This window comes from Pristis pectinata, chromosome 9, assembly GCF_009764475.1.
Source record: "Pristis pectinata isolate sPriPec2 chromosome 9, sPriPec2.1.pri, whole genome shotgun sequence".
NCBI lineage: Eukaryota > Metazoa > Chordata > Chondrichthyes > Rhinopristiformes > Pristidae > Pristis > Pristis pectinata.
The window spans coordinates 9,128,591-9,150,257 of NC_067413.1; positions in this window are offsets into that span (position 1 = coordinate 9,128,591).

A 21,667-nucleotide genomic window follows, 5' to 3' on the forward strand; every position below is an offset into this window, starting at 1 on the left:
GGAGAGAGTATTTGGAATGATATTACAAAATATAGAACAGTACAGTACAGGAATAGGCCCTTCAGCTCATGATGTTATGCCAAACTAATTAAGCTAATGACACCTAATCCCTTCCTCCTACACAAGGTCCACATTCCTCCATTCTCTGCACACTCACGTATTAATCTAAGAGCTTCTTAAACACCTCTATTGCATCTGCGTCCACCGCCACCCCTGGCAGCACATTCCAGTGTGTAAAAAAACTTTCTCCCTCTTACCTTAAATGCATGCCCTCTAGTATTAGACATTTCAGCCCTGGGCAAAAAATACCAGCTGTCTACTCTATCTATGCCTCTCATAATTTTATAAACTTCTGTCAGGTCTCCCCTCAGCCTCTGCTGCTCCAGAGAAAACATCCCCAATTTGCTTAGCCTCTTCTTATAGCATTTTCCAGGTAGCATTTTGGCTACACCTGCTCCATACCATCCACACTTACCTGTAATGTGGTGACTAGAATTAAATCAGAATCAGAATCAGGTTTATTATCACTGACTTATATGTCATGAAATTTGTTGTTTTGTGGCAGCAGTACAGTGCAAAGACATAAAAATTACTATAAATTACAAAGTAGATCAATAAATAGTGCAAAAATAGAAGAAGGAATAATGAGGTGTCCATGGGTTCATGGACTGTTCAGAAATCTGATGGCAGAGGGGACAAAGCTGTTCGTGAATTGTTGGGTGTGGGTCTTCAGGCTCCTGTACCTCCTTCCCGATGGTAGTAATGAGAAGAGAGCATTCCTGGATGGTGAGGGCTCTTAGTGATGGATGCCACCTTCTTGAGGCACTGCCTCTTGAAGATGTCCTCCATGGCTCCAGGGCAACCTAACCAGAGTTTTATAAAACTGCAGCATAACTCCATGACTCTTAAACTCAATGCCGTGATGAATAAAGGCAAGCATGCCATCCACCTCCTTTACCATCCCATCAACTTGTGCTGCCATTTGTTGAGAGCTATGGACTTGGACTCCAAGATGCCTCTGTACATCAGCGCTGTTAAAGGTCTTGCCATTAACTGTGTATTTTCCCTTTACATATGATCCTATTGATAATCTTGGGGACACACATCTGAAGGAGTGAACCACATCATAAACTACACACCCTTCCCACCACTCCAGTTACCACCTGCCCCGTCCATGGGAGAGTCTCTAATTCCCACACTGGCTCCATCAGGCAGCTCAGAAAATGGAAGGAAGTCATCCTTGATCCCAAGAAACTACCGAAGAAGAAGAAGAAGATAAAGATTAAGCTATTAAATTTGCAAACATTGATAGTGTGGTATGCAAGCAAAGAGAATGGAGGTATATTACACTCCTGGCTCAGAGACATCAGAAAGCCACAGGCTAATTCTGGATTTAAGGGAACACTGACACGTTCAGGCAGGGAAGCTTCAAGGTTGCTTCTGCCTTGGCAGCTATTCAAGACATCCACCTAAATGACCAGTCATCCTTGACACACATGAAGGACGTATATTTTTACACTGCAATCCAAGGACCTCACAGAAAATTACTTCTTGTAATCAGGAGCAAAACATTGCCAATTGGTTGTCATGGTTTCCATAACAGTTGGATAAGTAGAACATCTGTGCGCAAATAGGCTGCATATTTGTATTTACACTGAAGTAAGTTTACCTGAAGCAGTCATCAAGTAAATGTGTCAGAACCACCAGGTCAGTAAAAATACGTTAACATGTTCAGTCAGAATAATATAGGGAAACAATGTCACAGTATACTAATACACAAGAATTCCAAAGGAAAATTTCTCCCCCTTCCCATGGAACCTTCCAGAACAACTGCGGAAAGATGAAAGACTTGTACTTTCACTTGCTCCCTTCCCACATATCAGGTCCCAAGCATTCCTCCCAAGTGATTTATATGTACTTATTCTAGTTTAGTAACCTGCACTCTGTGGTTATAAAGTCATCTTCTTTACAATGGGGAAAACAAACACGTACTGGGTGATTGTTTTGCAAAACACTTTCGTTCAGTCCGCAACTGCGATCCCAAGCTTCTGCTCCCTGCTACTCTCACCCTCCATCTCTTCCTCCTCCTTATTTGCTGTCTTAGGCCTCCCACAGGCTGACAGAAGGATGATCTTAGCTGCCATCCCTGCACTGAATTCCTCATAATTGTGATCAAGCTGGAGAGCACGCAGCAAAGATTCATGAGGATGTTGCTGGGACTGGAGGACTTGAGTTATGAGGAGATAGTGGGACTGTTTTCCTTGGAGTGTAGGAGACTTGATGGGTGATCTTATGGAGGTAAATAAAATCATGATGGGCATAGAAAAGGTGGATGGTCACAATCTTTTTCCCAGGGTCTTTTCCCCTCCACAGCTTTAAGGTGAGAGGAGAAAGATTTCAAGGGGACTTGAGGATCACATTTTCACTCAGAGGGTGGTGAGTAGATGGAATGAGTTGCCAGAGGTTTGGATAGGTATAAGGACAGGAAAGGTTTAGAGGGATATGGGCCAAATTCAGGCAAGAGGAACAAGATCAAGAAAACAACTTGGACGGCACGGACAAGTTGGGCCATGCTGTATAACTCCATGACTCTGTAACTTATTTCCTCATAACATAGTGGGAGGCCATTCAAAGTATTGAACCTGTGCTGGCTTTCAGAGCAATCCCATCAATTCCACTCGTGAATCTTTGTTTTGTCAGCAAAATGAAAGAGCTGGTCATTGTCTTCAGGAAGGGGGGCAGTGCACATGCTTCTGTCTACATCAACGGTGCTGAGGTCAAGAAGGTTGAGAGTACCAAGTTCCTAGGAGTGAACATCACCAATAGCCTGTCCTGGTCCAATCACATAGATGCCATGACTAAGAAAGCTCACCAGCGCCTCTACTTCCTCAGGAGGCTAAAGAAATTTGGCATATCCCCTTAGACCCTCACCAATTTTTACTGATGCACAATAGAAAGCATTCTATCTGGATGCATCACGGCTTGGTATGGCAACTGCTCAGCTTGTCACTGCAAGAAACTGCAGAGAGTTGTGGACACAGTTCAGCACTTCACGAAAACCAGCCTCCCCTCCATGGACTCTGCCTATACTTCTCACTGCCTCGGTAAAGCAGCCAGCATGATCAAAGACCCCACTCACCCGGGACATTCTCTCTTCTCCCCTCTCCCATCAGGCAGAAGATACAAAAGCCTGAAAGCACATACCACCAGGCTCAAGGACAGCTTCTATCCCACTGTTATAAGACTATTTAACGGTTCCCTGGCACGATAAAATGGACTCTTGACCTCATAATCTACCTCGTTATGACCTTGCACTTTATTGTCTGCCTGTACTGCACTTTCTCTGTAACTGTAACACTTTATTCTACATTATTCTGTATTGTTTTACCTTGTACTACCTTATGTACTGTGTAATGAATTGATCTGTATGAACGGTGTGACAAGTTTTTCACTGTACCTCAGTTCATTTGACAATAATAAACCAATTTACCCCTCGTTATCTCCCCATAAACTATTCTCTCTCAGAGGTCCATTAATTACCCCCTGATTATCTGACCATCCACCCACATGAGAGGCAATTTCCAGTGGCCAATTAACCTACCGACCAACACATCTTCAGTTTGTGAGGGAAAACCTGGGCGGTCACAGGGAGAATGTGTGAATTCTGCACGGACAGTATCTGAGGTCAGGACTGTACCGGGCTAGCTGGAGCTGTGAGGAACCAGCTGTACCTCCTGCAACACACTGCACTCCAAAATCCAATACTTTCAGGTAATCACATTTCCAGTACTCACGCTGCCTTCTCTCTTATCCTGACAAGTTCAATTCTTGTCCACCCCCTCTAACTTAACCCAACCACAGCCCGTGGGATTGTAGTGGGTAAATTATTGGGCTCTCAGCTGAAGAACAAGGATCATTCAAGCAAAGCAGTGAGTTTGAATCTCACCACTGTTGGGCATTTTAAATTCAGTCTTTTAAAGAAATCTGGATTAAAACAAACACTAACAGTAACCATAAAACCACCAATTTGTTGTGAAAACCCTTGAGGGAATCTGCTCTCCTTACCCAGCTTCGCCTGGGACTCCAGACCCTCCCAGGTTGACTATTCACTCAGGGGGAAATAAGGGATTGAGCAGGAGTCCTCAAGTTTTCAACTAGATCCTGACTGGTGGTCTACCTCAACATCCTCTTCCTGGCTTCTTCACATATCCCTGGATTGTTCTAACATCCAGAAATCTGTTAATGTCAGTTTTGAATGAAATCGAGGACTGAGACTCCATAACTCCTCAGGGTAGAGAAGTCCAAAGATTCATCAATCCTTGTGTGAAGAAATTTCTCCTCATCTCAGACCTAAATGGCCAACCCCTTATTTTGAGACACAATAGGCTGCAGGTGCTGGAATCTGGAGCAAAATGGACAGACGACATTTTGTGTCGAGACCCTTCATCTGGACGGAAGCAGGACTCAGTCCAGACGAAGGCTCCCAACCTGACACGTTGACTGTCCATTTCCTTCCGTAGATGCATCTTGACCTACTGAGTTCCTCCAGCGTTTTATATGTTTCCCCTTATTATGAGACAATGTTCCTTAATTCTAGGCTCTTCATCCTCTATTCAAAACATCCTCTATTTTCTTGAACCCTCAAAGAATTTTGTACATTTCAGTGAGGTCACCCGTCATTCTTCGAAACTAATGAACAGAGGTCGAGCCAACTCATTCTCTCATCCACCATCCCAGAATCCAGTCTGATGAATCATCCCTGCACTCCCTCTACTGCAAGTACCTCCTTGTTTAAGCCAGGAGACCAAAACGTTACACAGTGCTCCAGGTCTGGTCTTACTAAGGCTCTGTGTAATTGTAATGAGATATTTTTGCTAGGTTTCTTTTTCCATAGATGATGCCAGACCCTCTGAGTGTTTCCAGAACATTTTGATCTTAACATAGAACATGGAATAGTGCAGCACAGACCCTTCGGCCCACAATGTCTATGCCAAACACGATACAAAACTAAATTAAACCTACCTACCTGCACATGACCCATATCCCTCCATTTCCTCAATACTCATGTGTCTGTCTAAATGCCTCGTAAATGCCACTATCATGTCTACCTCCACCACCACCCCTGGCAGTACATTCCAGGCACCCACCACTCTGTGTGTAAAAAAACATACCCTGCACATCTCCTTTAAACTTTCCCCCTCTCACCTCAACGCTATTACCTCTAGTATTTGACATAACTACCCTGGGGAAAAAAGACTCTGGCTGTCTACTCCATCCATGCCTCTCATAATCTTGTAAACCTCTATCAGGGCTCCTCTCAGCCTCCGATGCTCCAACAATCCAAGTTTGTCCACTTTTTTATAGCTAATACTCTCTAATCCAGGCAGCATCTTGGTGAACCTTCCTCTCCAAGCCTCCACATCCTTCCTGTAATGGAGCAACCAGAACTCCACATGCAGCCTAACGAAGATTTTATACAGCTGCAACATGACTTCCTGACTCTTATACTCACTGCCTCAACCAAAGAAGGCAAGTGAGCCATATGCCTTCTTTACCACCCTGTCTGCTTGTATTGCCACTTTCAGGGGACTATGAACTGGGATCCCAAGATCCCACTGTACATTAACGCTCCGAACGGTTCTGCCATTATCTGTATACTTTTCCTTTATATTTGACCTCCCAAAGTGCAACACCTCACACTTGCCTGGATTAAACTCCATCTGGTATTGGTATTGGTATCGGTTTATTATTGTCACTTGTACCGAGGTACAGTGAAAAACTTGTCTTACAAACCGATCGTACAGGTCAATTCATTACACAGTACAGTTACATTGAGTTAGTACAGAGTGCATTGAGGTAGTACAGGTAAAAACAATAACAGTACAGAGTGAAGTGTCACAGCTACAGAGAAAGTGCAGTGCAATAAGGTGTGAGGTGCAGTGCAAAAATCTGCCACTTTTCCGCCCATAACCGTAACTGATCTATACTCTGCTGTATCCTTTGACAACCTTCTTCACTGTCCATAACTCCACCAATCTTTGTGTCATCTGCAAACTTACTAATCAATCCCTTTATATTTTTGTCTGAGTCATTTAAATATATCACAAACAACAGAGGTCCCAACACTGATCCCTGCAGAACACCACTGGTCACAGACCACCAGTAAGAATAACACCCGTCTACCACTGTCCTCTGCCTTCTATGGAGAAGCTAATTTTGATTCCAATCTACTAAGTCACCATGGATCCCATGGATCTGCCATGATCGAATGGCGGAGCAGACTCGATGGGCCGAATGGTCTAATTCTCCTCCTATGTCTTATGGACCTTATCGAATGCCTTACGAAAGTCTACGTAGACAACATTCACTGCCTGACCCTCATCAATCACCTTTGCCACCTCCTCAAAAAACTCAATCAAGTTTTTTAAGACATGACCTGCCCCACACAAAGCCATGCTGACTATAGAACATAGAACATTACAGCACAGTACAGGCCCTTTGGCCCATGATATTGTGCCGACATTTTAACCTGCTCTAAGATCAACTTAACCCTTCCCTCCCAAATGTTAACCCTTCCTTTCCATTTCTCTATCATTCATGTGTCCATCTAAGAGTCTCTTACCGTGGGCAGGCACGGTAGTGTAGCAGTTAGAGTAACGCTATTACAGCACCAGCGACCCAGGTTCAATTCCCACCACTGTCTGTAAGGAGTTTGTACGTTCTCCCCATGTCTGTGTGGGTTTCCTCCGGGTGCTCCGGTTTTCTCCCACATTCCAAAGACGTATGGGTTAGGAAGTTGTGGGCGTGCTATGTTGGCGCCGGAAGCGTGGTGACACTTGCGGGCTGCCCCCAGAACCCTCTATGCAAAAGATGCATTTCACTGTGTGTTTCGATGTACATGTGACTAATAAAGATAACTTAATCTTAAATGTCCCTAATGTATCTGCCCCCACAACCTTGGCCGGCAGTGCATTTCTCCCACCCGCCACTCTCTGTGTAAAAAACTTACCTCTGACATCCCCCTTATACCTTCCTCCAATCACCTTAAAATTATGCCCCCTCGTGTTAGCATTTTCGCCCTGGGAAAAAGTCTCTGACTGTCCACTCGATCTATGCCTCTTATCCCTAATAAATCCATGCTTTTCCAAATGGGAGTAAGTGCAATCCCTAATATTCCTCTCCAATAGCTTCCTTACCTCTGATGTAAGCCTGAGAAGCCAACAATTTCATGGATTGCCCCTTTTGTCCTTCTTAAACAAAGGAACGACATTGGCTACTTTTCAGTCCTCTGGGGCATCATCTGTGGATGTTGCCTGGACTGGACTGTGTAAGCTCTAAGGAAAGGTTGGGCAAACTTGGATTGTTTTCTCTGGAGAATCAGAGACCAGTATAAGAATATAAGATGAGAAGAGGCATAGAAGCGGTGAATAGTCATAACCTTTTTCCTGGGGTGGTGATGTCAAATACTAGAGGGCATAGGTTAAAAATGAGAGGAGGAAAGTTTGAAGGAGATTTACGAGGCATGTTTGTTACACAGACAGTGCTCCTGAAGCACACTGCTTCAGGAGAAGCAGGTATAGTAGCAACGTCTAAGAGGCATTTAGACAGAGAAATGTACAGGGAATAGAGGGATACAGACCATGTGCAGGAAGATGGGATCAGTTGGATTGGCATGGTTAGCACAGACATGGTGAGCCAAAGGTTCTGTTCATATGCTGTACTGTTCTCCGTTCTATGTACAATAAGCCAATTGATCTACCAAGCTGCAAATCTTTGGAATGTGGAAGGAAATCGGAACACCCTGAGGAAGCACAGCATCCTGCAATCTTCTTCCATCGCATTCCTGCAAAAAAAAGCTCACAAGCCTTGTGTTCTCCAAATATCTTGCGACGTCTTCATGGTCACTGCACCGGCTTGTGTACAAGCAGCTCTAGCTGGCTGATTGAACAATAATCTTCAAAGGGAATTGAATGCTTACATTGCAGTGGAAACCTAACAGAGGTGTAGCAAAAACCAGCAGCAACTTTATTAAAACAGAAAATGCTGGCAACACTCAGTGGATCAGGCAGCATCTATGGAGAGAGATATCGAATTAACATTTCAGATCCACGACCATTTGTTACAACTAGGATAAGAGAGAAAACAAATTGGATTTAATTTGCAGAGAGGATAGGGAAGGGACAGATAGGACAGAGGAAATATCTCTGAAGGGGTGAGGCCAGGGTTTCCATAGGGATAAGCTGTCAATGAAGTTAGCGATGGGAATAATTGGGGAATGTGGTTCTTTGTTCAGGAAGGCTTGGAAATGAGGAATGTTAGACAGTGAGGACACAGGCAAGGTAATCTGCAAGTAGTGAATAGTAAGGCTGCAGGACATGCCCAGCTGGTCAGACTGTGCTAAAGGAGAGAGAAAAAACTGAGCCAATGTCAGGGAATGATCACCTGACCCGTTCTGATACAGAGAAGGTGAGTTGCATGAAGTTGGGGAATCCGTATCAAGTCTGGAAGGCTGCAAGGGGCCCAGGCGGAAGGTGAGATGCTTTTACTAAACCTGTCATTGGGCCTTATTGTAACAGTACAGGAGGTGACAGACAGTTAGGTCAGAGTCGGAGAGGATCGGAGAAGTAAAATGACAGGCAACAGGGAGCTCAGGGTCACTCCTGCAGACTGGAAAGTGATTACCCGACCTGTGTTTGGTTTCTTCAATGTAGGGGAGGCCACATTGTGAACACAGAACACCAGATTGGAAGCCAGCACTGGCATAAAAAGTTCCCTGGCCTCTGAGAATCCCTTACAACATTGGAAATATCTTGTAAGAAATAGCAAAGAAATGTACTTACTGAGTGTTGTGATATTTCTCAATCATTTATCATTGACTTCTCTCCTGAGAGACATTTTAAGTTATATTTTCACCCCCATCCAACCGCTGATTGCTCACAGCATGTGCAAAAATATTGTTTGTCATGGGTAGAAGTGCAGATTTGCTTTTCTGGTTGTTTACACCAAGAGTATAATTTGTCAGCCACAATGACTTGATCTTCCTCCTTATCACTTCAGATTAAACACACATGATTCTGACTGGTAATCGAAAAATATCCAAGCACTCATTGAGACAGGCCCATTAAACAGCACCATTGGGAACAGGCAGATCTCCCACTGCATGGTTGCTGATGTGTTAATTTGCCTTCCATTGGCATTTTGTGTCTTGTGAGCACATTAATTTAACACAGAAGCAATATCTTTGGGAGCCATGCTTTTGGATGTGTGCCAAGTTTTGGAAAAGCAACAGTTATGAATGTTTTTGATGTAGCAGATAAGCATAAATTGTTTCTAGAGGCAGAAGGGTGAGTGTCTAGAGGATCCAGATTTTAGGTAATCGGCCAGAGGTGAGATGAGGAGAAATAATTCCATGAGCTTGCTGAAAAAATGGGGGATAAAGATTCATTACAACCTTTCAAACGAGAATTGCGTAAGCGATGGAGAGGGTCTGTGGCAAAACAGCAGGGATTGGATCTTAGAGTCCTAGAGACAAGTAGCATGGAAACAGACCTGCAGCATCAACCACTCATTTACACTGACCTTCTGCCAATCCCATTTTATTCTCCCCACATTCCCATCAGTCCCCAGTTTCTACCTCCCCCTTGCACATTGGGAGCAGTGGCCAGTTAACCTACCAATCCACACGTCCTTGGGTTGTGGGAGGAAACTGGAGCACCCGGAGGAAACCCACATGGTCAGAGGGAGAACGTGCAAACTCCACGCAGTGCCAGAGGTCAGGATTGAGCCTGGGTCACTGGAGCTGTGAGGCATCCGCTCAACTAACAGCACCGCTTTGCCTCTAATCTTGTTGGATAACTCCTTCTGTGAGCTGGTCCAGGCTCAATGGAGTGAATGGCCTCTTTCTGTGCTGAACCAGTAGGTGAGTTGTAGAATAATGGTAAAGTTAGTTCTTTGCAATATCACAAGTGGAGCCTCTACACACTGCCAGATTCAACTTTGATTAGCCCTTCACTTCAACCAGTATTGTTCTGAACTGCAATATCATTTACCACATCTATCTCACCATATTAAAGTTAAGAGACTTTCCGACTTATTCACATCTTTTGAAATTAAAACAAAAAGTGCTGGAAACAGTCAGCAGGTAAGGCAGCATTTGTGGAAACACAGTTCGTGTTTTAGTTCGAAGACCCATCATCACCCATTGAGTCTAGTACAAGAAGGCATGACTTCAGGATTGAAGGGAGCCCATTCAGAACAGAGATGCGGAGAAATTTCTTTAGCCAGAGAGTGGTGAATCTGTGGAATTTGTTGCCACAGGTGGCTGTGGAGGCAAAGTCATTGGGTGTATTTAAGGCAGAGATTGATATGTATCTGAGTAGCCAGGACATCAAAGGTTATGGTGAGAAGGCGGGGGAGTGGGGCTAAATGGGAGAATGGATCAGCTCCTGATAGTATGGTGGAGCAGACTCGATGGGCCGAATGGCCAGCTTTTGCTCCTTTGTCTTATGGTCTTATGGTCTTATCACAACTGGAAAAGAGAATAAACAAGTAAACTTTCTCTTTTTATTCCACCACGGATTAGCACAGATCATGGAAACATCCAATGAAGTCTCCACTCAAAGGAAAAGGAGAAGATTACGTAGGAGGGGCTTTGACCTTCTAAGATGTTCTTTCAGCAACTATTGAACAGGCCAGGTGGAGGTATAGGAGGACAGAATGAATCCATGCTACTTAAAAAACAAATGCAGCAAATTTTCCTGACGTACAATGAATCTAATCCCACTGACCGTGACACAAAAGCAAAACATTGCAGATGCCGAGAACCCCAAATTAAAGACAGAAAATGCTGGGAAAGCTCAGCAGGTGGGGAATACTTGTGGAGAAAGTAGAGAGTTAATATCTCAGTTAAGGTAATTGACCTGAAATATTAACTTTTTTTTTTCTCTTTGTAACTGTGACTACATCCCAATTAATAGCAGGAGAACTGAAATCTCCCACTATGTCTGTTCTAGTGCTTTTACATGTCTAAAGGTTTCCTGCAAACATACGCTTCTCTCTCTGTTAGAGTGTTTGCAAATTGATAGTACACTCCCAGCAATGCAATTGTTCTTTTTTTTAACTTATTATGTCAACTCATACGGCCTCATTTGTTGATCCTTTGAACACATCATCCCTTTTCACAGCACAATAGATTAAAGAAGGCCTTCTGCATTACTCACAGGTCATAGACTTAATAGAAGTAAATGGAATTAGTTTGGATGAGCACAATGGTTGGCACAGACATGGATGGCCAAAGGGCCTGTTTCTGTCCTGTACAACGTTACACCTCTACGGGTTCATAGACTGTTTAACCCCATGGCAACCCTGTCCTCACCCTATTGGAGATTTCCTCTTTGGCTTGTCCGTCCCTCCCCCATTCTCTCTGCAACTTATAAATAATATGCTTTCTCTCTTTCCACATTCTGAAGAAGGGTCTTTGATCTGAAGCATTAACTCTGTTTCTCTCTTCACACATGCTGCCTGACCTGCTGAGTATTTTGAGTACTTTCTGTCCTTACGTTATATACAAACTAGACCAGGTAAGGACAGAGAAGGATACTAATGAACTATCAACAATCCAGTAGAGTGAACTAGCTTTTTAAACTGATTGTCACTGAATAAGACTATTGAACGGTTCCCTAGTACAATAAGGTGGACTCTTGACTTCACAATCTACCTTGTTATGGCTTTGCCTGCATACACTGCACTCTCTCTGTAACTGCAACACTTTATTCTACATCTGCATTGTTTTCCCTTGTACTACCTCAATGCACTGTGTAATGAATTGATCTGTACGAACGGTATGCAAGACATGTTTTTCACTGTACCTCGGTACAATTGACAATAATAAACCAATTCCAATAGCTTGGAGTTTGAATTCTCCAGCAACCTCAGTAGGATTAGAACCAGCGTCAATGGATCAATAGTCAGGGTCTCTGGACATTGGACCACCCTGTCACTTGGGGCCACAAACATACAAGGGGCAAACAGCAGCTTTGGGCTGTGTGGTAAAGTTGATGTGCTCACCCATTGCTTTGCAACCGTGGAGAGTCTCAATGCTTTCACCCGCAGAAGGAATTAAGTATTCAAACGTGACATGGTGCTCTCCTGCCGTTCATTCTGTGAGCCTACAGACCATGAAACCAGCACAAAACTGCGGCTGGTAAAACACTCCTTAAATATTATGCATTCTATTAATTTAATTCCCCAAACGGCGATGAGCTGGTGATAACGTGGAGAAAACAACTTAATGGTCTGAATATAATGGCTCGATGAAGGAGGAAATGTCTTGCCTTCATTGTAGGAACAAACTATTAATTGAAGAATTCTTGAAGCTGTTTTCATTTCAATCATCCAAAGGTTTCACTGTAGACAACCTATTTTTCACCTATTCAAGTGTTGAATCGTGAAAACTCATTTTTACTCTACTGTGGAGATCTGATGAGTTTGAGGCAGGTTAATTTATACATTGAGTTGGGTTGTTTTCTCTGGAGTGATGGAGGCTGAGGGGAGACCTGATGGAAGTCTATAAAATTATGAGAGGCATAGATAGGGTAGACAGAATCTTTTTTCCCAGGTCAAGTACCAGAGGACATGCATTTAAGATGCAAGGGGTAAAGTTTAAAGGAGACGTGCAGGGCATGTTATTTTACACAGGGAGTGGTGGGTGCCTGGAACGGGCTGCCAGGGCTGGTGGTGGAAGCAGATACGATAGTGGTGTTTAAGAGGCTTTTAGGTAGACATGTATATATGCAAGGAAAGGAGGGATATGGATTACATTCAGGCAGAAGAGATTTGATTTAATTTGGCATCGTGGTCAGCGCAGACATTGTGGGCTAAAGGGCCTGTTCCTGTGCTATACTGTCCTATGTTCTATGCTCTATGAATGCCATTAGAATAGCATAATAAGGATAAATATTCCATGAAAATAAGTGTTACCTGTCTTTATTTCACTTGTTTCCAAAAAAAAAGATAGTTACTTACAAATCCAGTCGGGAATTCGGGAGAAACCTCTTTACACAAAGGGATTAGAATGTGGAGCTCAATTCCACAGGGACTGGTTGAGGCTAAAAGAGGAGATACATTTAATCACTTAGCCTGGGAAAAGATTTAAAGAAATTGGAATTGGAATTGAAATTGGTTCATTATTGTCACTTGTACTGAGGTACAGTGAAAAACTTGTCTTGCATACCGTCCATACAGATCGATTCACGACACGGTGCATTGAGGTAGTACAGAGTGCATTGAGGTAGTACAGGGTAAAACAATACAGAATACAGAGTAAAGTGTCACAGCTACAGAGAAAGTGCAGTGCAGGTAAAAAATAAGGTGCAAGGTCATAATGAGGTAGATTGTGAGGTCAGGAGTCCATTTTATCGTACCAGGGAACCGTTCAATAGTCTTATAACAGCAGGAGCCTGGTGTTACATGCTCTCAGGCTTTTGTATCTTCTGCCCAATGGCAGAGGGAAGAAGGGAGAATGTCCCAGGCGGATGGGGTCTTTGATTATGCTGGCTGCTTTCCTGAGGCAGCAAGGAATGTAGACAGAGTTGATGGAGGGGAGGCTGGTTTCCGTGACGTGTTGAACTGTGTCCTGTATGAAACGCAGTGAAACAAGTCTGATTGGACAGTAAACTGGAACACACTTCTTGGGTCAAATGGCCTGGGTGAAACTCAAAAAAACTGTGGATAAGGGAAATCTGAAATAAAAACAGAAAATGCTGGAAACACTCAGCAGGTCAGGCAGCATCTGTGGAAGGAGAAATAGTTAACGTTTCAATTCTGGCAAGGGGTTCCAGACCTGAGATGCCAGCTCTGTTTCTCCTTCCACTGACGTTCCTGGCCTACTGAGTGTTTCTGTTTGTATCATGGTCTGATCCTTTGGTGATGCCACAACTGAATTATTGCGTTCAGTTCTGGTCGCCTGATTGGAGGAAGGGTGTGAAGGCCCCACAGTGGGCACAGGGAAGATTCGCTGCAATGTTTCCGAGGCTGACAGTAGGCTGGAGATGCTGGGAGTGTTCTCCATGGAGCAAAGAAGATTGAGAGGAGACTCTATGGAGGAGCACAAGATTATGACTGGTTTAGACAGGGTAAATAGAGGGAAGTGTTCCCATTAGTGGATGGATCAAGGACCAAATGACTTAATTTGAAAGGCTAAAGACACAGGGAGGAAGTAAAGAAGGTTATTACTAACCTATGGTTAGGAGCTGGAAGTCACTGTCTGTGAGAGATGTTTAAAAATGATTCAAAAGCTTTTGGCAGTGGTAAGTTTTCAAACGCTATTAGGGCGATCCAAGGTTGGGATCTAAAGAATCACTGCCTGGAGTCTACTCATACCTCGGAGTCCATTCCACCTCTTGATATGGCAGGTCACCTTGGTCAACTTTGTGCACCAGGCAAATGTTATTGCAGATGGCAGGTGTTGTAGTTGGTGGCTCTAGGCTATGGTCAAGGTTGACATCATCCAAACCTTGGATGTTGTGCTGTTGGCAAAGCATAAGGACATAATGATACTGGAGAAAACGGTTTTCAAGGGTGTTCCCAATGCTGCAGCATTATTTCCATCGAGAAACGATGCACAAATGTGACTCTCTCTGTTGAAATGGGAGATTTCAAAGATCCCCACCATCCGGGCCATGCCATCTTCTCACAGCTACCATCGGGGAACTGGGAGAAGGCTGATGGATACTTAGTGCAAGTCCACAAACCCCCATTAGGAGTGTAGTCACTCCCCCCATTCTTCGCCACCTCATGGTTTTCCCTTATACCTCTGGCACCTTCACCCTTTCTCTTTCCCCTTCCCTGCCTTCACGACCTGCCCCTCACCCACACCTTCCTCCCTTTGGTCCCCCACCTCCTTCCCTTTATTCCATGGTCCACTGTCCTCTCCTATCAGATTCTATCTTCTTCAGCCCTTTGTCACCTATCACCTCCCAGCTTCTCACATCACTCCCACTCCCCCACTCCCCCACCTACCTACATCCCCCCCCCTCACCTGGATTCACCCATCACCCGACAGCCCGTGCTCCTCCCCCTCCCCCTATCCTCTTATCCTGGCTTCTGCCCTCTTCCTTTCCAGTCCTGATGAAGGGTCTCGGCCCGAAACATCGACTGTTCCTTTCCCTCCATAGATGCTGCCTGACCTGCTGAGTTCCTTCAGCATTTTGTGTGTGTTGCTCCACAAAATTACACATGTTGCATAGGACAAACACAACAAAAGGATTCCACTTACCTGAATAAACAATGGGGAGTAATGTATGTGATTGTTTAAAAATTGAAAAGATGAGGATGTTGATAAGGGTGGCGTGAATCAAGTCAAGTTTATTGTCATTTGCACAAATCCATGTGTGCACAGGTGCAATGAAAAACTTACTTGCAGCAGCATCACAGGCACATAGCATCAGATACACAACACTCATAAGAAAAACATAAATTAAACATAAATTATATACAATTATATAAGAAAGAAAACAGAACAAAAAAAAGTCTATAGTAGTGCAAAGCAGTCAAAGTGGTCATAGTGTTGCTTTACTGAGGCAGTGATTAAAGTTGTGCTGGTTGGTTCAGGAACTAAATGGTTGAAGGGAAGTAGCTGTTCTTGAACCTGGTGGTGTGGGATGTCAGGCTTCTGTACCTCCTGTGAGAAGATGGCATGGCCCAGATGGTGGGGATCTTTGATGAGCCTTCTTGAGGCATCGTCATTGTGACTATCCCTTTAGGTTGAGGATGATGGTCTTCGTTCCGTTGATTAGAAGCAGCCCACAGAGCGAAGACGCCTGTCTGTGTATTTGTTTAACGTGTACTTGATGTTGCAATACAAAGAGCACACGATACTTCACAAATCAACCAACTGATTCCAATGGCATGGAAACCACGACGATTGGAGCTGATGGATTTGTTGCAGCCTTCACAGCCGTTGAGTTTGAAATAACTTCATCCGCCTGTTCCTCCGTTAGGGTCTTGGTTGAATTGTTCTTTGTCAGGGACCTCACCATCAACCTTACCGCCATGGGTGACCCCACCAGGAGCATAGCTCCAGACAGCATCACTCTCGGGATCTCAGGACTACACAAGCTTCTCCACCACGACAAGGTGACAATCCACGGAGAAGTTGAGGCATCACCTCCTGTAGATACTACCGATGGTGGGGAGGGATGTGCCCGTGATGTATTGGGCTGAGTCCACTATTCTCTGCAGCTTCTTACATTCCTGCACTGCACCAGACCATGATGCAACCAGTCAGAATACGTTCAACAGTACATCTGTAGAAGTTTGTTAAGAATGTTCAGTCACAAGCCGAACCCCCTTAACCTTCTAAGAAAATAAAGACACTGGCGCGCCTTCTTTGTGATTCCATCTATGTGCTGAGCCCAGGACAAGTTGCACATTAACATTGTGGACATATAAAGCCCCCATATGTCCACAATGTTAATGTGGAACCTGCCCCATAAAGGAGTGGTTCAGGTGAAATAGGAAAGAGAAAGTAAAAGGGAGAATAAAATGAACAGGGGTGGAAGGATGCAAGCAGAATTACATGAGGAAGATGGGAGAAGTCCCGAATGTAGCCTTAATGGCACTTGGACCAAAGGATGAGCTAGAACAGAAGTTAAGCTGCTTGATTGGAAGTTTATTAATAAGGAGTCATGAGTTCAAATTCCAACACAGCAGTTGGACAATTAAAGTTCAAGCAATAAAATAAATCATAAATATGAAAGCAGTGTTAGTGAAAAGCGAAATCATCTAATTGGTGTTTAAACCTATCGGAGTCACCAATGAGCTTTAAGGAAGGAAGCTGGCACTACTTACCCGTTCTAGTTCTTATGTGACTTTGGTCCCACAGCAGTGGGACTAACTCACAGATGGCCAAGTCAATGAGTTCAAGGGTTATCAGGTCAATTATTTCAATACGTAACATGGACAATAATTGCTGGCCCAGATCCTATGAATAAATAAGAAATAAAAGTTGGGTTGTCAACCCAATGTTGCATGAGTTCTATGATGGACAAATGCAATATAATATCAGAAAAAAACATATCATTAGACTGTAAACAGAGACGAAAGATGAATCCTACAAGACTGGATGTCTTGGACAGCTGCAATACACTGGAATAGGTTTATGTAACCTTTGTTCCCGGTTCCTAAACCTAAGGGTCAAAGTTCTGATTATTAACCCTCTTCTGCACTATCAGAGGGGTGGGGGGGGGGGGGGAGGGGGGAGGCAAATGCCACTGGAGGGGAGGGTTATTTAACCCATAGGGAAATTTAGCCTGTAGGGAAAGATAGAGAATGATTGACCAACAGGCAGAGCAGTAGCAGGAAGGTAGTGCAGGAGTCCCCTGCGGTCATCTTCCTCCAAAACAGATATACTGCTTTGGATACTGTTGGGGGAGATGGTTCATCAGGGGAAGGCAGTAGTAGCCAGGATCATGGCACAGTGAGTGGCTCTGCTGCACAAGAGGGCAGGAAAAAGAGTGGTAGGGCTATAGTGGTAGGGGATTCCATGGTGAGGGGAATAGGCAGGAGCTTTTGTGGCTTCAAACGGGATTCCCAGTTGTTGTGTTGCCTCCCAGGTGCAAGGGTCATGGATGTCTTGGAGCAACTGCAGGGCATTCTGGAAGGGGAGGGTGTACAGCCAGTCGTCATGGTGCATGTAGGTACCAACAATATAGGAAAAAAGTGGGAATAGGTCCTACAAGCTAGGAGATAGATTAAAGAGTAGGACCTCAAAGGTAATAATCTCAGGAATACTACCTGTGCCAGGTGCTGGTCAGAGTAGGAACAGCAGCATAGTTAGGATGAATATGTGGCTTGAGCAGTGGGACAGGAGGATGGGTTTCAGATTCCTGGGGCATTGGAACCGGTTCTGGGGGAGGTGGGACCAGTACAAATCAGACGGACTACACCTGGGTAGGACTGGGATCAATGTCCTAGGGAGATTGTTTGCTGGTGCTGTTGGGGAGAGTTCAAACTAATATGGCAGGGGGGTGGGAATCCACGCAGAAAGACAGAGGGAAGCAAAGCAGAGACCAGAGCAAAAGTTAGAAATGAGAAAAGTGAGAGTGGAGTACAGAAAAGTCAAATGTAAAGGAAACAAAGGTTACTAGATTCTAAAAGGACAATGAGTGTCAGGGCAGTTTATCTGAATGTCTGTAGTATTCGAAACAATGTCAGTGAACTTGTGGCACAAATCAGTACAAAGGGGTATGATTTAGTGACCATTACAAAAATGTGGTTGCAAGGTGGAAATGAGTGGGAATTAAATATCTAAGGGTATCAGGTAATACAGGAGGATAGTCAGGAAGGTAAGGGAGGTAGGGTAGCACTCTTAATTGAGAATGAAATCAGCACGATAGTGAGAGGCGATATAAAATCTATGCAGCAGAATGTTGAGTCCATCAGGGTAGAGATTAGGAATAGTAAAGGGAGAAAAAAATCACTGGTGGGAGTTGTCTTTCGGCCACCGAATAATAACGTTATATGGACACGGGCAATAAACCAAGAAATATCTGATGCATGTAAGAATGGAAGGGCAATCACCATGTGGGACTTTAACTTCCACATAGATTGGGCGAATCAAGTTGGTCAAGGCAGTCTTGAGGAGGACTTCACAGAATGCATCCGTGATAGCTTTCCTGAACAGCATGTTAGTGAACCTACAAGGGAAAATGCTATCTTAGATCTGGTCCTGTGCATGAGACAGGTAAAATTAACAACCTTGTAGTTAGGGATCCTCTTGGAAAGAGTGATCATAGTATGATTGAATTTCTCGTATATGTGGAAGGTGCAATAGTTTGATCTAAAACCAGTGTATTATGCCTAAACAAGGGAGACTACAACGGGATGAGGGAGGAATTGGCTAGTGTAGACTGGAAACACACGCTACGTGGTGGGACAGTTGAGGAACAGTGGAAGACTTTCACAGAGATTTTTCACGGTGCTCAACAAAAGTATATTCCAGTTAAAAGCAAGGACATTAAGGGAGGGGAGAGCCAGCCTTTGAAACTTAGGAAATAAAAGAAGGCATCAGGCTAAAAGCTCATGTATACAAAATCACCAAGAGTAGTGGGAAACTGGAAGATTGGAAAAACTTTAAAAAGCAACAAGAACCATTAAGCAAGCAATAAGGAAAGGGAAGATAGATTATGAAGGTAAACTGGCACAAAATATAAGAACAGATATTAAAAGCTTTTATTTGAAAGAAATGGCAGAAATTATAGCAGAGATTCTCTGGACTCTGGGCAGGTCCCGGTGGATTGGAAGACAGTGAATATCATGCCACTATTTAAGATAGATAGATATTTATTTATTAGTCACATGTACATTGAAACACATAGTGAAATGCATCTTTTTGCATTACTGAGAATGTGCTGGGGGCAGCCCGTAAGTGTCGCCACACTTCCGGTGCCAACATAGCATGCCCACAACTCCTAACCTGTACGTCTTTGGAATGTGGGAGGAAACCGGAGCACCCGGAGGAAACCCACGCAGACACAGGAGAACATATAAACTCCTTACAGATAGTGGCTGGAATTGTAAGGCTGGTAACTATAGGCCAGTTAGCTTAACATCTGTAATCAGGAAAATGCTTGAAGCTATCAAGGAAGAAATAGTGAGACATCTGGATAGAAGTGGTTCCATCAGGCAGACACAACATGGATTCAGGAAGGGAAGGTCCTGTTTGACAAACTTACTGAAGTTCTTTGAGGATATAATGAGCGCGGTGGATAGAGGGGAACAGGTGGATGTTGTATACTTGGATTTCCAGAAGGCGTTTGATAAGGTGCCGCATAAAAGACATCCATCCATAAGATAAAGATACATGGAGTTGGAGGTGGATAGAGGATTGGTTAACCAATAGAAGACAGAGAGCTGGGATAAATGGGTGTTTCTCTGGTTGGCAATCAGTGGTGAGCGGGGTGCTGCAGGGGTCGGTGCTGAGCCCACAAATGTTCACGATATACATTAACAGTTTGGTAGAGGGGACTGAGTGTAGCATATCTAAATTTGCTGATGACACTAAATTGAGTGGAAAAACAAATTGTGCAGAGGATGCGGAGAGATATACATTGGTTAAGTGAATGGGCAAGGGTCTATCAGATAGAGTACAATGTTGGTAAGTGTGAGATCATCCACTTTGGAAGGAAAATTAAAAGATCAGATTATTATTTAAATGGTGAAAGATTGCAACATGCTGTTGTGCAGAGGGACTTGGGAGTGCTTGTGCATGAATTGCAGAAGGTTGGTTTGCAGGTGCAACAGGCTATCAAGAAGGCGAATGGAATGTTGGCCTTCTTTGCAAGAGAGATTGAATTTAAGAGCAGGGAGGTTATACTGCAACTGTACAGGGTACTGGTGAGGCTGCACCTGGAGTACTGTGTGCAGTTCTGGTCTCCTTTCTTGAGGAAGGATGTACTGGCCTTGGAGGCAATGCAGAGGAGGTTCACCAGGTTGATTCCAGAGATGAGGGGGTTAACCTATGAGGAGAGATTGAGTCACCTGGGACTGTACTTGCTGGAATTCAGAAGAATGAGAGGGGATCTTATAGAAACATATAAAATTAAGAAAGGGATAGATGAGATAGAGGCAGGAAGGTTATTTCCACTGCTAGGTGAGACCGAGCCAAGGGACATAGCCTCAAGATTCATGGGAATAGATTTAGGATGGAGACGAGGAGGAACTGCTTTTCCCAGAGAGTAACGAATCTGTGGAATTCTCTGTTCAGGGAAGCAGTAGAGGCTACCTCATTGACTATATTTAAGACACAGATAGATTTTTGCATAGTTGGGGAATTAAGGGTTATGGGGAAAAGGCAGGTAGGTGGATCTGAGTCCATGGCCAGATCAGCCATGATCTTATTGAATGGCAGAGCAAGCTCGATGGCCAAATGGCCGACTCCTGCTCCTATTTCTTATGTTCTTATGTTATTTAAAATTGGAAAACTCAATGTTCATGCCATTGGATTGTGGACTGCCCAGGAGGAATATGAGGTGTCGTTCCTCTAGTTTGCATTAGGCCTCACCCCGGCAGTACAGAAAGCTGAGGATGTTCAGGTCAGTATGGGAATGGGAAGGGGAATTGAAATGACTTGGAACTGGGAGCTTGGAATGGTGATTGTGGACAGAGCGTAGATGTTCTGCAGGACAGTCACCCAGTCTGCTTGGTATGTGAAGGAAGCCCCAGTGGGAAAACCGACTGCATTGGACAAGGTTGGAAGAGGTGCATGTGGAAGGGTTGTTTAGGTCCCTGGGTGGTGGAGAGGGAGGAGGTGTAGGGACAAGTGTGACACCTCTTGCAACTGCAGGGGAAAGTGCCAAGGACCAGGAAGGGGTGGGTGGGGAGGGATGAGCAGACCAGGGAGTCACAGAGAGAGCGGTCCCTGCGGAAGGAGGAAGGGGGTAAGGAGGAGAAGATGTGGCTGGTGGTGGGATCTCGTTGCAGCTGGCAGAAATAACAAAGGATGATATACTGGATGCAGAGGTCCGTAGGGTGAAAGATCAGGGAACCCTGCCTCTGTTCTGTCTGAAGGGAGGTAGGGTGAGAGCAGAAGTATGAGAAACAGAGTAGAGGTGAGAGCGGGCGCGATCAACCACAGCAGGAGGCAAGCCACGCTTCCTGAAAAAGGTGG